At 45.0% G+C, this 13,482-nt stretch overlaps 1 protein-coding gene across 1 annotated transcript in view; it reads right to left on the bottom strand.

Moving 5' to 3' along the window:
• SPIRE1 (spire type actin nucleation factor 1) overlaps positions 1–13,476 on the bottom strand; it is a 170,568-nt gene extending 157,092 nt beyond the window's left edge. The window contains exon 1 of the mRNA XM_019545681.1: positions 13,386–13,476. The gene's annotated coding sequence lies outside the window, so the exon portion shown is untranslated. The remainder of the gene's footprint in view (positions 1–13,385) is intronic.
• Positions 13,477–13,482: the final 6 nt, after the last annotated feature.

Raw genomic sequence — 13,482 nt, 5'->3', positions numbered from 1 at the left:
TCTTGCTGGGGTCATTTGACCCCAGTATTCTTTCCTGCCATGGCAGGGGGTCGGACTAGATGATCTGCTCAGGTGCCTTCTGACCCTAGAAACTATGAAACTATGACAAAAATGCTGTCACTGCAAATTCAACTCAAAACAGCAACACCTCGAAATTTTTTTCACAGGCTATACACAACAGCCATCAAAATGAGACTAAGTCTGACTGACGCAGTGACGCTTCCTATTCCTTCCCCAAATGAAACTACGCACGCACACATATCCAGGAGTTACCTTGAGTCAGCCACGAGAACCATCCGGCTAAATTCATATGGCTGCCCGCTGCTTTTTCTTTTAAATTCAAATGTGCCCTTGGACACATAAACGTTGGGGAACCCCTGGTTTAGATATGGTGGTATGAGATGGTTTGGATGGGGATGATCCTGCCTCAGGCAGGGGTTCAGCATAGATGACCTCTTCCAGCCTTACTTCTCTATAAAACTCTATCATTTAACATTGAATTTTATTAAAGTTACACAGTATTTTGCACACACTCAAGTAATAAGTATCCAAAGCAAATATTCATCCCCAAAATACTGAGAAAGGAAGATCTATCCATACAGATGCATTTGAAAAAAAATGCTTTCACAACAGAAAAAAAGGGAATTTTTAAATGTATAAGACTGAGTCATACACATTAGTTCAGCAGATAGGAGACCACAGGACTGGAAGGGTTGTCCTGGTCCATTCACCCAGTATGCTGCTTTTGCAGACATCTTTTACTCAAGGAATCCTCAAAATCACTTCCAACTCTCACACACAGCTACAAGGCACAGTTCCTAAAACACTAAAACCAGCATCTAACATGCCATAGATAAAAGCAGAAGAGACAAAGGCACTGGGAGATCCAGGGGGTTGAGAATGCAATCCCTCTTAGCTGTGTTGCCCATACACAGCAAGCTCTCAACTCACCAGCTTATCAGCACAGCTCTGGAGTCCAGGGGTGTGTGAATGCTGCCACCACTTCCTCCTCCCTATCCCATTTCCCACTGCTAAATTCAAGAAAACAATAAAAACAGGAAATAAAGACATTTACAAGGATACAACCTGCGCAGTACATAAAAGAGCTTCTTATTCTTTTTCTTTATTCAAATTTAAGAGCCAAGCTATCTATATGCCCTATATTCAAAGGAACATAGTATGGGCTCAGAAGATCCTCAGCCAATCATTCTCAACCTTTCTGGATAAGGCACCCCTTCACTGGACACTAAGCACCTCTCCATAACTTTTGTGAACTGAGCAGCACCCATATTCAAAAACTAATGTATATATTACTTGACAGGAGCCAGGAAACAGGAATAGGGCATTGTCTAGGCAGGGCAAAGCCTGAGCCTATTCTTATTGCTTCACACCTCATTCATCTCCTCAGACCTCACAGCACCCTCCAAGAAATCTGGCTGCATCCCAGGGTGCCCCAACCTCTTTGTTCAGAATGACTGTGTTGGGCAAAAGGACCACAACCCACACTACAGAGGAAGTAGAAAAAAAGTCTACAGTCCTTGCCAATCTGATCTTTCTAGCAAGCAATATGATCCAAAACAGAAAAGCAACACCCTCTAGCTAGAAACCTCTGGATTTTCTGAGTGCTAGTAGGAGCATCAGCTCCCCTTAGTCAAAAACTCCCAGCCTTGGTGGTGCCAATATCCCAAAAACAGAGAAGTGAGTAGCATCCATGATGCTGGTGAAAGGAAAATTTTTCCTGAGTTCTGAAGCACAAAATTAGCAGTCACCCACTATACCTGAGAGTTCCTTTGCCCCAAGATGGGAATTGCAAATACGTGATTGCATATATTACACAAAGATTGTTGAGCCAGAGCTCTTTGTCCTATTACATCCCTCACACCGCTCAACCTCAAAAGGATTTAGGTATTTTCAACTGCCATGAACTCAATACGTTTTGCATCGACTCCCTCATGATCCAATGCAACAGATCTCCAAAATTACTTAAAACCTCCCAACTCAAGAAACATGTCTCACTCACTATGAGATTTTCCAAACAGTCATGGTTTTGTTGTAATTTATAACAATTGCAATACTTCTCCAATTCCACTGTAACCCAGTTAGCTACCTCGGCTCATTCGAATTATTCTGAATTTTTCAAATTTTCAGAATTATTCTGAATTTTTATCTCCTTTCTATTGTATGGGTATAACTGAATCCTGATGTTTGTTATCAAACAAACGTTGTTACCTCATTTAAAAGAGACACCATATTAGAAAATTTCACTTAGACTTTTGTAAAGGTAACAATTTTTCTTCCCAGAGAACTTAATCATGTTATCCTATGTAATTATTTATCCCATCAATGAGCTACACAGGAAATCATCCCTGAATCGAGGGATTGCTGATGATGACAAATTCTTATGGTATTTAATCATATGGTACTGTACTAACTAGTCATTTGTCTTTGTCCTGAATTCCTGTAATACACAAATACTCTGTCTTTGATAACCATGGAATCCTTCCTGTGTTCCATAGCTCCTTGACATCCCATGTGCTTCATAAGGTTTCCTAGGGATCAAGTAAATTTTGTTTATAACTTAAATTCTTACTTTTTCAGGCAAATTCTGCTAGGCATACATCTCCAGGCAAAAATAAATAAATAAAGGGTGGAGGGGAGGGAGGCAGACCTAGTTTTCTGTATATATGAAATATATGAAAGCTTTCCTGTACTATGCTCCTAAATTAATAAGATTAATTCCTACCCAGTCTACACCCAGGATGTTCTATTCCTCTCACTCCACCTCTCCACTACTGCAAAATCTCTCTCTCTGGCTTGACAAATGTCAAACTTACCCTGCTTGTATCTTTTCAGAATCTTACTGCAAAAATAATTTTCCCAGGCTGTCTCTTTGATGCATGTCCACTAGCTTCTCCTTTGCTATACCATCAGCCCATCACTTCCACTTTCCACCCTGAACAGCCTATGTCTACTCTACTTTCCACCCTGCATTCAGTATTAAGTGGTTAAATCTGAAATTAAATGCCATACATGTCATTTAGTCCCTACTTGTCTTACAAAATCTTCCTAAAAACTCTATACTTTTCCGTGATGCCTCCAAAATACTTGACACTAGTGTGTACCCATCATGACAACTAGTATTCTCACTGTTATTTTGTACTCTCTCACCTATTCATCTTCTATCCTGTTTTAGTCTTAGATCTCAAGCTTTTTTGGGCAAAGACTATTTTTTCACATTTGCACATCTATTACAATGAGCTCTTGAGGGCTTGAGGGCTTCTACATGAGACAGTAATACAACAGTAACTCCAGCAGTTTTTCTATTTACTACAGGTTTTTTTGCTGTTGGTGTTTTTTTTTGTTTGTTTGTTTTAAGAGGTGCACCAATACATCAGTCTACATCATATCAGCACTGATAAAAAGGAAAGAGAAAGGCTGCAAACGGTTTTAGACAGATGGGCAGATGAGGGTAGGATGGGGTTCAACATAAACAAATGCAGGGTGCTGCACCTTGGGAGAAGGAATGCACAGCATATATACAGGCTGGGGAGTTCCACTCTTGAAAGCACAGAGGCAAGATGAACATGAGCCGCCAATGCCAGACCGCAGTCAGCAAGGCCTGCCATACCTTGTCAACTATTCAAAGATGCATCTCAAACAAGTCCAGAGAGGTGATACTCCCCCTCTATACAACTTTGGTCAGGCTGCAGTTGGAGTACTGCATCCGGTGCTGGGCACTGGACTTTAAAAAGGATGTGGCCAGCCTGGAGAGGGTTCAGACAAGGGCCACCTATTTGGTGAGGGGGCAGCAGGACATGCCCTATGAGGAGAGATTGAGGGACCTGAATCTGTTCAGCCTCAGCAAGAGGAGGCTGAGGGAGAATCTGGTGGCTGCCTACAAACTCATCAGGGGAGATCAACAGCAAATAGGTGACAAGGAACAATGGTAATAAGCTGATGGAGAATAGGTTTAGGTTAGAGATCAGAAGGCAATTTTTTACAATTAGGGTGGCCAAAAGCTGGAACCAACTTCCCAGGGAACCGGTCCTCGCCCCTACCTTGGGCAAATTCAAGAGGAGGTTGGATGAACACCTGCCTGGGGTCTTGTGAACCCAGCATTCATTCCTGACTGTGGTAAAGGGTCAGGCTAGATGATCTGTTCAGGTCCCTCCTGACCCTAGCTACTCTGAAACTATGAAAATTGATATTATTGATAACCAGCTTATGTGGCTGATAATGCCACCAATAAATATTGCATGCATGTGCACAGCCACAGCAATCACATAGCCACCCCGGCAACTTGGAGGGCAGCATCTGGTTGGTAGGGCTGTTGGAATGAAAGGGCAGAGGGGAGGGAAGGGGCATGGTGGAGGGGCAGACTGAGGCCGCCACGGTGAGGGAGGGAGTAGGGCAGGCGCTGCCCAGCAGGCAGGGAACAGGACAGAGCTACAAGTGGCTCATCCAGGGAGTATGGGGAGGGAGGGAGGGAGGAAGGGGCGGCTCCCGCCGCTGCATGCACCCCCAGAGCAGGCATACACTCTGTATGCAGAGCAAGGGCGTGCTGCCACTAGAAGCTGGGACTGGGGGCTGTATCAGGCTCTTCCCAGTGTGGGGGGGAGGTTGGATCAGGGCTGCACTTGGCACAGGCAGCGGCAGTGCTGGGACTGGGGCTACAGGGTGGGTCCCTCCTTAACCCCCCCTCCCAACACTGCCACTCCCCAGCCCCCCTCTCCCCTCATCAGAAGAGCCCAGCGCCACCTCCAACCCCAACCTGCAGAAGCAACCCTTAGCCCCGCACGCAGATCTGGGGGGGCACACACCCTCTATGCCTGCCCCAGGGATGTGCACAGCAGTGAGAGCTGTGTCCCCCCCGACCTCCCTGGATGAGCCACTTGCAGCTCCATCCTGCACCCTGCCCCAGCCCCACTCCTCCCTCAGCGTGGGGGCATCAATCTGCTCCCCCCCCCCCCAACAGACTTACCAGCCAGACACTGCTCTCCAAGCTGCCGGGCTGCCCACTGGCAATCAGATCAGTATTGGCCAATATGGCTCATTAATAATCACCATCAGTATTGGCCCAAAAATCTTTATTGGTACACCCCTAGTTTTTATTTCTCATTTTTATTGCATTTGAATTGGGAATTCTTGGGCAAAATCATATTAAATAATACCAAGTGTAATCTTGAATTTATGATGAACCAACAATATCTGACTCTCACAATTTCTTTCAGTATATCTTTTCTTTACACTTAAGAGTGTTTTTTGCCCTTTGTGCTTCGTTTTGACTTTGTCTGTAAACTAGATTGCTTACTATTTAACTCTCATTCCCTCACCAATTACCCACTGCGTTTTGGTTACATATATTTCATGGTCACCCTTATTTTGGTCAATCTTCTTGCATCTATAATTTTACAAATGCCAGTTGGATTTTCTTCCCGAGCCTGGGGTTTCCTCCTCTGTTTATTTGTCCTCTCTCCTTCCTTGTTGATGCCAGGAATCATAGCCATTGGTGTTTGTGCATAGGATACAAACTTGAGAACAGGATGCAACACTGTAAACTAGGACTGGACCCCTTCCAGCTTACCACCCATATCAGCACAACCACATCAGCAGTCAATAACCAAGAATAAAGATGCAAACATGTGACACCTCTCTCACCATTTAACAAAATAAGCAAATAGAAATAAATTCATTATTAAGCACTTTCCCACCATCTTTCACTTCTGGCTAGTGTCTGCTCTATTCACTCCCTACATCCCTAAAAATCATGTTTATAACTCTTACCAATTCTATCACTGTATGAAGGACTACTATAGGACCAAGCTAATGGATAACAAACTTTGCTATCTATAGACAGTAGTAAGCTGTATCTCTGGATACATTACAGTATAAATTTAAAGTCAGAAATAATGAAATGTTAATTTATGCTTCAATGATTCATTTTCTTAATACACTTTTAAACATTAAAGCAGCAATAATTTTTAACTAAAAGAGTAAATTTAAGACCATTCTGATCCACTCTCTTTCAAGGAGTTAACAACATTGTAGCAAAATGCCTTCATACAAATTTGTCTTTCGTTTAAAAAAAAAAATCCATATTTTTATCATATTTTTATCAGCAAAGTTTTTGGAATCCTGATGGATGAAAAGTATTTCTCATAATGTATGACCTAAACCTGAAATTTATAAGGCCTAAAACAGTCCCCTGCGATCTCCAGGCACACAAAGGACACACGAATCACTGAAGCTTACAGAAGAGAAACCTTTCTTTAACAGTATACTTCACCCTCATCTCAGGGAGACTCCAAAAGCTGCTGTGCAGTTAAATCCTGTGATCTTTTTGGGAGACAGCCAGAAAGCAGTCACTCTGTGCATAACGCCTCTGAACCAGTGGCAGATTTCCAGGACAAAAATCTGCATAGTACTGAATTCTGGTAAAAAAAGAACAATCCCTCCACCCCCCAAACACACCAAGCAGTAATTCTCCTCTTTGCATTCCGCTCAAGTGTTGCAGGACTGAAAAACAGCAGCCAGGGACAACACTCTTCCCTACGAAAAAACACATTCTCTGTAGGAGAAGAGAGGGCAAGGAAACTCTGTAAATGTGCCCATCCTCATGCTTGACTGCTATAGACTGGTCTTGTTAAACATTTAAACATTCATATATTGATAACTGGTAATACCTTACCAGTTATTGTTTAACAGAGCAGTCCTGTGGGGAAGGTGGGGGTGGGGATGGAGGAACGAGCAGACAGGAAGAGATGTGGTGCCTCTGAAGGCAGTGGGGTAAAGCAGGAGGGAAGGAGAGAGAGCAGTGAGGAACAGGGGAAGGGGGATTAGTACCTAGTACTACATGGATGCAGTGGGGCAGCTGCAAGGGGCCTGATCCTTCCTATGGCAATACAGCCCCAGCCCCCTCCCCACCATGCACCCCAAGGCACACATGTACCTGCCACTGGCAACGAACCGGCCTGAGGCTCTTGCAGCCTCCTAGTCACCTGCCAGAGTCATCAGGCCCAGGCAGGCCCCTGCCACCCATCACAGCTCACAGCAGGGAGGCTGCAAGCAGCTGCACCAGGGTCCACAGAGCCCTCAGCCTGGCTCATTGCCAGCATCAGATGCACATGCACCTCAGGCCGGATGGTGGGGAAGGGGCCTGGACTGCGCTGCCACAAGTAGGACTGGGCCCTTTGCAGTTTCCCCACCATCCACACTGAGGTGTGTGCACACCTGCCACCAGCAACAAGTTGGGCTGGGGCTTTGCAGATCCAGTGCAGCTGTTCACCAATGACAGCAGCAGGCGAGGGGGCTTGTCCTCCCTCCTGCCTGCTGCTGCCCCCCTCGGCTTCATAGGGATTGTGGCAGGGCTCACTACTGCCGCCTGCAGCCAGGCCCACCCCAGGCAGCCACCTGCCGGCAGCAGCGTTGGACAAGGGGCTTTTCCAATTTGCTGCTGCTGCCAATGCACAGCTGCCCAGGAGCCAGGGCCCGCTGTAGGCACCAGCAGCAGCAAGACCCGCCAACGGAAGCAGTAATGGGTGAGGGGCTTTCCCAGTCAGTTGCTGCCCCTGGAAGAACAAGTTAATGCAGGCAGAGGCTGGTCCCTGGAAGACGCATGTTATCACTGATCAGTTATCCCTCTAAGCTGTAACATTAGGGGAGTTTAAACAGGTACTTAATCAGTACTTAGGGTACTCATCAGAATTTAGGTCCCTAATTTGGAACTCACCCTGAGTGTATAAAGGAAACTGCAAGCTTCCAGACTACATTTTTCCATCCCAAAGCTCATCTCATAGGCATGGAACATGTAGCCAAGATTTTTAATAGCTAGAACTTGCTGGTTGCCTATGACAACAATTTACTTTTGAGAAGCAGTCTTATTTGTGCTGAATATATTACTAGACATTCAGCATCAGTTTTTGTGTGGTGTTATTATTCATGCAACTGTCATCTGAACTTAACTACTTGAGATTTTAAAAATATCCAAGAACTGGTGTTTTACAACAGCATTCATAAGTAGCAAATCACATCACTATACCAAAATGTTTTATTTCAGAGGTTCTGCTGGCACTGTATCCAGTGCTACATTCTAGGTAAAGATAAAGTGTAAACAAGGAAGGAGAGGACAAGGGTAAAACACCATTTAGGTTAAAAGTATTTTGCACTTGGTTCTACAATTTTGCCTTGAACTACACTCAAGGATAGTTAGGACAGATATGCATCTGTGGTATTTATATGCCAGATAGTCATTAAGATTCATACCAGGTGACCAGTAATTCTGTTCTTTGTTTCTTCTAAATTCATTTATTCATATTTAATGCTTTTTCTGTTTATTTCTTCCTACTCTTCAGCTCAGGCTAAATGAAGAGATTTGCAACACATTTTGAAAACAAGCACTTTGCAGTCATCTCTGAAGCAAATTCTATGATACTGCTGCAGCTCACCAGTTCCCGTTGCATTAGCATGAGTTACCCTGACAGGCATGACTGATCGCATCCTCCTTCACAATCCTGAACAAAGCCTGAATGTTCACTACCCAAAGATACCATTCTCAGGGAACTCCTTTATTTGCCCATACACACAGGATTCTGTTGTTTACAAAAAAAGAAACCAACATCCAGTGTTTGTTTCTTTTGATTAACAAAACCATCAACCTAGTCATCATGTATGTTCTTGCAAAAAAAAAAAAAAAAAAAATTAAAATGACATGATTTTACAGATCAATATAAACATTTCATTCCTTAACATCATTATTTCACTAAAAAACTAGTGAACAGTTTTAAAGTATGACATTTGAACAGAGGATATGAAAAGTATTAATTAAATACAATAATCAGATAGGTCCATACTTCTCCAAATAAAATAATATACTGTATTAAAATGAATTTGGACCAGTAGGTAATGTTCACTACAGATGTAAAGATGAATAAGGTAGAGCCTTAGTTCTGAATACTGGGTTGTATTAATAACCATGGAACTTGCAAATACAGGGAAGTGATTCTTCTGCTCTATTGGGCACTGACAAGGCCTCACCTGGAGTAATATATCCAGTTTTGGACCCCACACTTCAAGAAAGATGTGGACAGATTGGTAAGAGTCCAGAGGAGAGTGACAAAAAATATTTGAAGCTGTAAAGTATGACTTACAAGGGCAGGCTGAAAGAACAAGGGTTATTTATCCCAGGGAAGAGAAGATGGGGAATTTTCTCTGTGGCTGCAAGAGACAGGACTAGGATCAATGCACTCAAACTGCAGCAGAGGAAATTGAGGTTGGAAATTAGGAGGAACTTTCTGACCATGAAGGTTGCGAAACATTGGAACAGGCTACCTAAGCAGCTGTGGAATCTCCACCCCCACAAATTTCCAAAAGCAGGTTAGACAGACAGTTGGCTAGGATGGTTCAGTCAAGGAAGATCCTGCCTTGAGCAGAGGACTGGACTAGATGACTTTGTGAGATCCCTTCCAGCCCTGCTTTCCTATGATCCCATATCTCTACCTTTATCCACCCCAAATCCAGTGGGAAATCTCTTAAAAATACATTTCTAAAAAATACTAAATCATTAATAGGATATGCAAATAAAATTAAAAACAAACACCTGAGTATCACTTTCTTTTTTCACCCAAGAAGGCCTAAATTCAAATTTGTGTTTCTGCAAAGGCTGATGGGCTCCAATACACAAAACTGCATAATAGAGAGTGTTTGGACTAATCTACAATTCATACAGCACAATAGAAAGGCTACTGGTGATTTCACTGAGCTATAAATCAGATCCTTTTATTCACATTTTGAGACACATAGCCATGAAGTAGTGAGAAACAGAATGAGCTAAGTCTTGCCCTATGTGCCAAAACTATTTTATTTTGTAAAATATTCTGTATCCTATTAATGACAAACAGCTGCTAATGAAGATCCCACTTGCAATAGGAAGCTGGTTTGTAAAAATACTGTCAAATTCTAAAGAATTTGAGCTTTTATTTAAGAAGTGGTAAATTTTTAAGCCTTATGCTTTTAAGAATAATCTTCCAAATCTGTCTTCTTAAGTCTGCAGACAAACAGCTCCAGTGCCTCTGTTACTGTTCATTACTTTCCATGCCACAAGAAGAGTGAAGCTAGGAGACTTGTGAATTTTCATTGCTAATAATCAGAAGAGTATGAACAGCAATGGAACACACCATGGCAGGGGTCAATAACCTGTGACCCATGGAGCCATTTGATCCTGCTGTGGACACAGGGCTTCAGCACAGGACTTTACCCTGCTGCAAAGCTGGCTGCCAGTGCTCTCCCCAGGGAAAAGCAGTGGTGGTAGTGACCGGGTCCTAGCACTATCCTGCCACCTACCTGACTCTGCCCCAAACGGGGTCAATTCAAGCTGAAGCCTTAAAAGGTTGCTAAACATTGGAATAGAGACATTTTGTCTTTGTATTACTGAGGCTTCTGAAAGCTATGGGGCAGAAGCAGCAGTCTATCAAGCTGGGTACCTGAAAACAAAGCCTCAAGAAAGAACGTCCACACATTCACTCTCTCTTTCTTTTACACAGTTCAGAAAGGTGAGGGAAGGGCATATTTTATGAAACCACCACAGAAACATATAGCTTTGTGGAGGGGAGAAACCAAAACAGGACATATTGCTTTTTTTCAAATTGAGCAGACTCCTGGCAGGTGATCTAATGGCACAATTAAGGCATTGCAGCATCCCAGACACATTTACAGCTGCCCCAAGTAACCCAAATGTAAATGGGTGCCTGGTTCAGGCAGGGACTGAAGGATGACCAAACATGGTGCTAGCCACTTCATTCCTTTCTGTACCACTGACTAAATAAAACAATAAAACCTTAACTAATTACACTCTCTCCCCTGGCTAACGGTTCTCACAGCACCTTGGGGAGCACGGGCACCTCAGGACGAAGAGCGGGGTAGCGCAGCCCACCCCAAGGTGCCTGTGCAGTTGCCACCAGCACAGAGCTGATGCTGGAACTGTGGAGCCCAGCACAGCTGTTTGCAGCTGCCCAGAGCCCAGGCTGGCTACAAACAGCTGCATCAGGCTCTAGAAGCCTGCCATTACCTCTGTGCTGGGAGGAGGGGAGAGGCCTGGGCTACACTGCCTCAAGCCCCTCCCTCACCACCCGCTCCGATACTATGCCTAAGTGCACACACCTGTGCAAAGCCCAGCACAGCTGTTTGGAGCCTCCCAGCTGCAGCCAGCCCTGACTCTGGGGAGCTGCTGCCAGGTAGGAGTCCAGGCTGCTCCCAGCAGCTCCCCAGAGCCAGGGTAGCTGCTGAAAGCCAGAGAGCCCAGGCTGGGGGACAGGGGCTTTGGGTGGGGGGCACAAGGCAGCAGGGGCACAAGCAGTGCATCCTGTTTGTCCTCATTTTGTTTTTCTGCCATGCTGGCACTCCGGCACCTTCCAAGGTAGACATTGTGGTGTTTTTCGGTACTCCAGCCAAAAAACGTTGCCTGCCCCTAGCTTAGACCAACACAGCTCCAACCTACACCCCTCAAAACTAAGAGCTAGCATTTTCTGAGGGGTGCCTGAAGTCTAATGAAGTTAAGAACCACTGATTTAGATATTAGGTTTCAGAGGAGATTTTTTTCTTTTTTTCTTTTATCATGGTCTCTAATTAAAAAAAAAAAAGATGGAGATACTAAGCAAGTCTAGGAACAGATTTCTAATAGGGATCCCCAAGTATCTTCCCCTTTTCCATTATCTAGCAAGGAGAAGCACTGACTTTTTCATGGACCACCTGAAAATGGCTGAGGGTCTCGGCAGACCACTTAAACTTTTTTTGTTCTACAAATCAAAGCACATAACTCATATTTTAATATCAGTAGTCTTACCTTACAAGTACAGATATTCTCGATAGTTCTGTAACCTTTCTGCAGACCCCCTGAATGGAGCTTGTGGACCAGTGGTGGTCCGCAAACCACAGTTTGAGAACCTCTGTCTTAGACTATCCTTTTCACCCACCATTTTACTCCAATCCTTGGCTGCCAGCTGTATACTAAGAGTCCCAAGAACTAAGTCCAGGTAGCTAACGTGAATCAATGAACAAAGTAGCCACAAAACACATGGAGAAAAGGAATACATTGCAAAAAACCCCCCAAAAAACTTGTAAACAAAAAAAAAGAAAAACAAATCTAGAATAAAATTAAGAGTAAGGACAATGTATGTAGGACAGTACACAGGTGACACATGCTAAGTTGTTTAAGATGACTTGTGCAGACAAGGCCAGCCACATTCAATACAAGCTAAATCTGATGGGTTAAAGGCAAAAGTCACTTTCGGCATCCGCTGTGCAACACAGGAGCCTGGGCAAGATGGACCTATGGTCTGATCCAGCCAGTGGTAATTCATATATTCTTACAAGAGGACCAAGGCTTCAGACCACACTTTGAATCCTAGTTTAGACAATGCTGTACTGAAGAAAATACAGGCAGACACACTATGATAACAACAAAAAAAAGCAAAGCCATGAAAGAAAGCAGCAGGGCAAAAGCAAAAGATACAGAAGTGACCCGTTTGGAAAAGAAAATCTATTGCTGAAAACACCTCCAGGAAATGGAGTGCACCTCAAACAACGCCGATTTGAGATCCCTGGGGCACAAGGAAGGTGTGGCTGAGCAGGCATTTCCCTCCTTGCCAGCAGCTGCTGTATGCAGTTTTTCTCCCCATGGCATCCTCCCACGCTTCCCTGCACGGCATCTCACAGCACTTTTCAGGGGTCATCTCCTTTCTGCTTCTCTAAACAATACCCAAGAATAACGGCATGCCTGCCACGATGTATATGCGGATCTCGGCACAAGCCTTTCTTCCTTCCAGCCCAGATGACTGTCGGGCTGTGCCAGCGGTTTATTTTTTCCAGGTAGACATGCAATGACAAGCCTCCATCGATTCCAGTGCCGCGCTGCATATCCAAACGCTCAGTCTCCCTACTGGAAAGACTCCTGTATCTAGGGGACTTTGAGCACCAACACCCAACCCTTCCTAAAACCCTGGGGGGTAGGGGAGACACTGCACCAGTGCCTGGTACCCTAGAGGATGCCACTACTGGGGGGGTGGGCTTTCTTTTCATTCCCCTGCTGCCAACTCCAGGTTTTAGGGCAATAACATTCATTTCGCTATTAATAAACACAGGATGCATTACTGAGCTGATGCTCCCTGGGTCCACAGCCTACAAAGCGACGGGATTACACGCTTTGGGGGGCGGGGGGGAATTGTTCTGGAGAGAACAAGCCCCCTCCCCCGCCCGGCCCGAGACGCTGCTCGGGGCCCGGGGATCAGGGGCCGGCGGGGAGGGCGCCGCAGCGCAGACAAAGAGGCGGCATCGCGCCCCCCGGTGCCCACCCGCCTTTGTGTGCCTCCCTCGGCCGCCCGGGCGGGACCTACCGCTGCCGGCGGCCAGCTCCAGGCTCACGGCGCCGTCCCTCCAGATGCGGAGCTGGCCGGGCGCCTGCAGGCGGGCAGCGGGCGGCTGCCGGCGGCG

This window comes from Crocodylus porosus, unplaced genomic scaffold (assembly GCF_001723895.1).
Source record: "Crocodylus porosus isolate Cpor-Errol unplaced genomic scaffold, CroPor_comp1, whole genome shotgun sequence".
NCBI lineage: Eukaryota > Metazoa > Chordata > Crocodylia > Crocodylidae > Crocodylus > Crocodylus porosus.
This window is presented reverse-complemented; position numbering and strand designations above follow the sequence as displayed.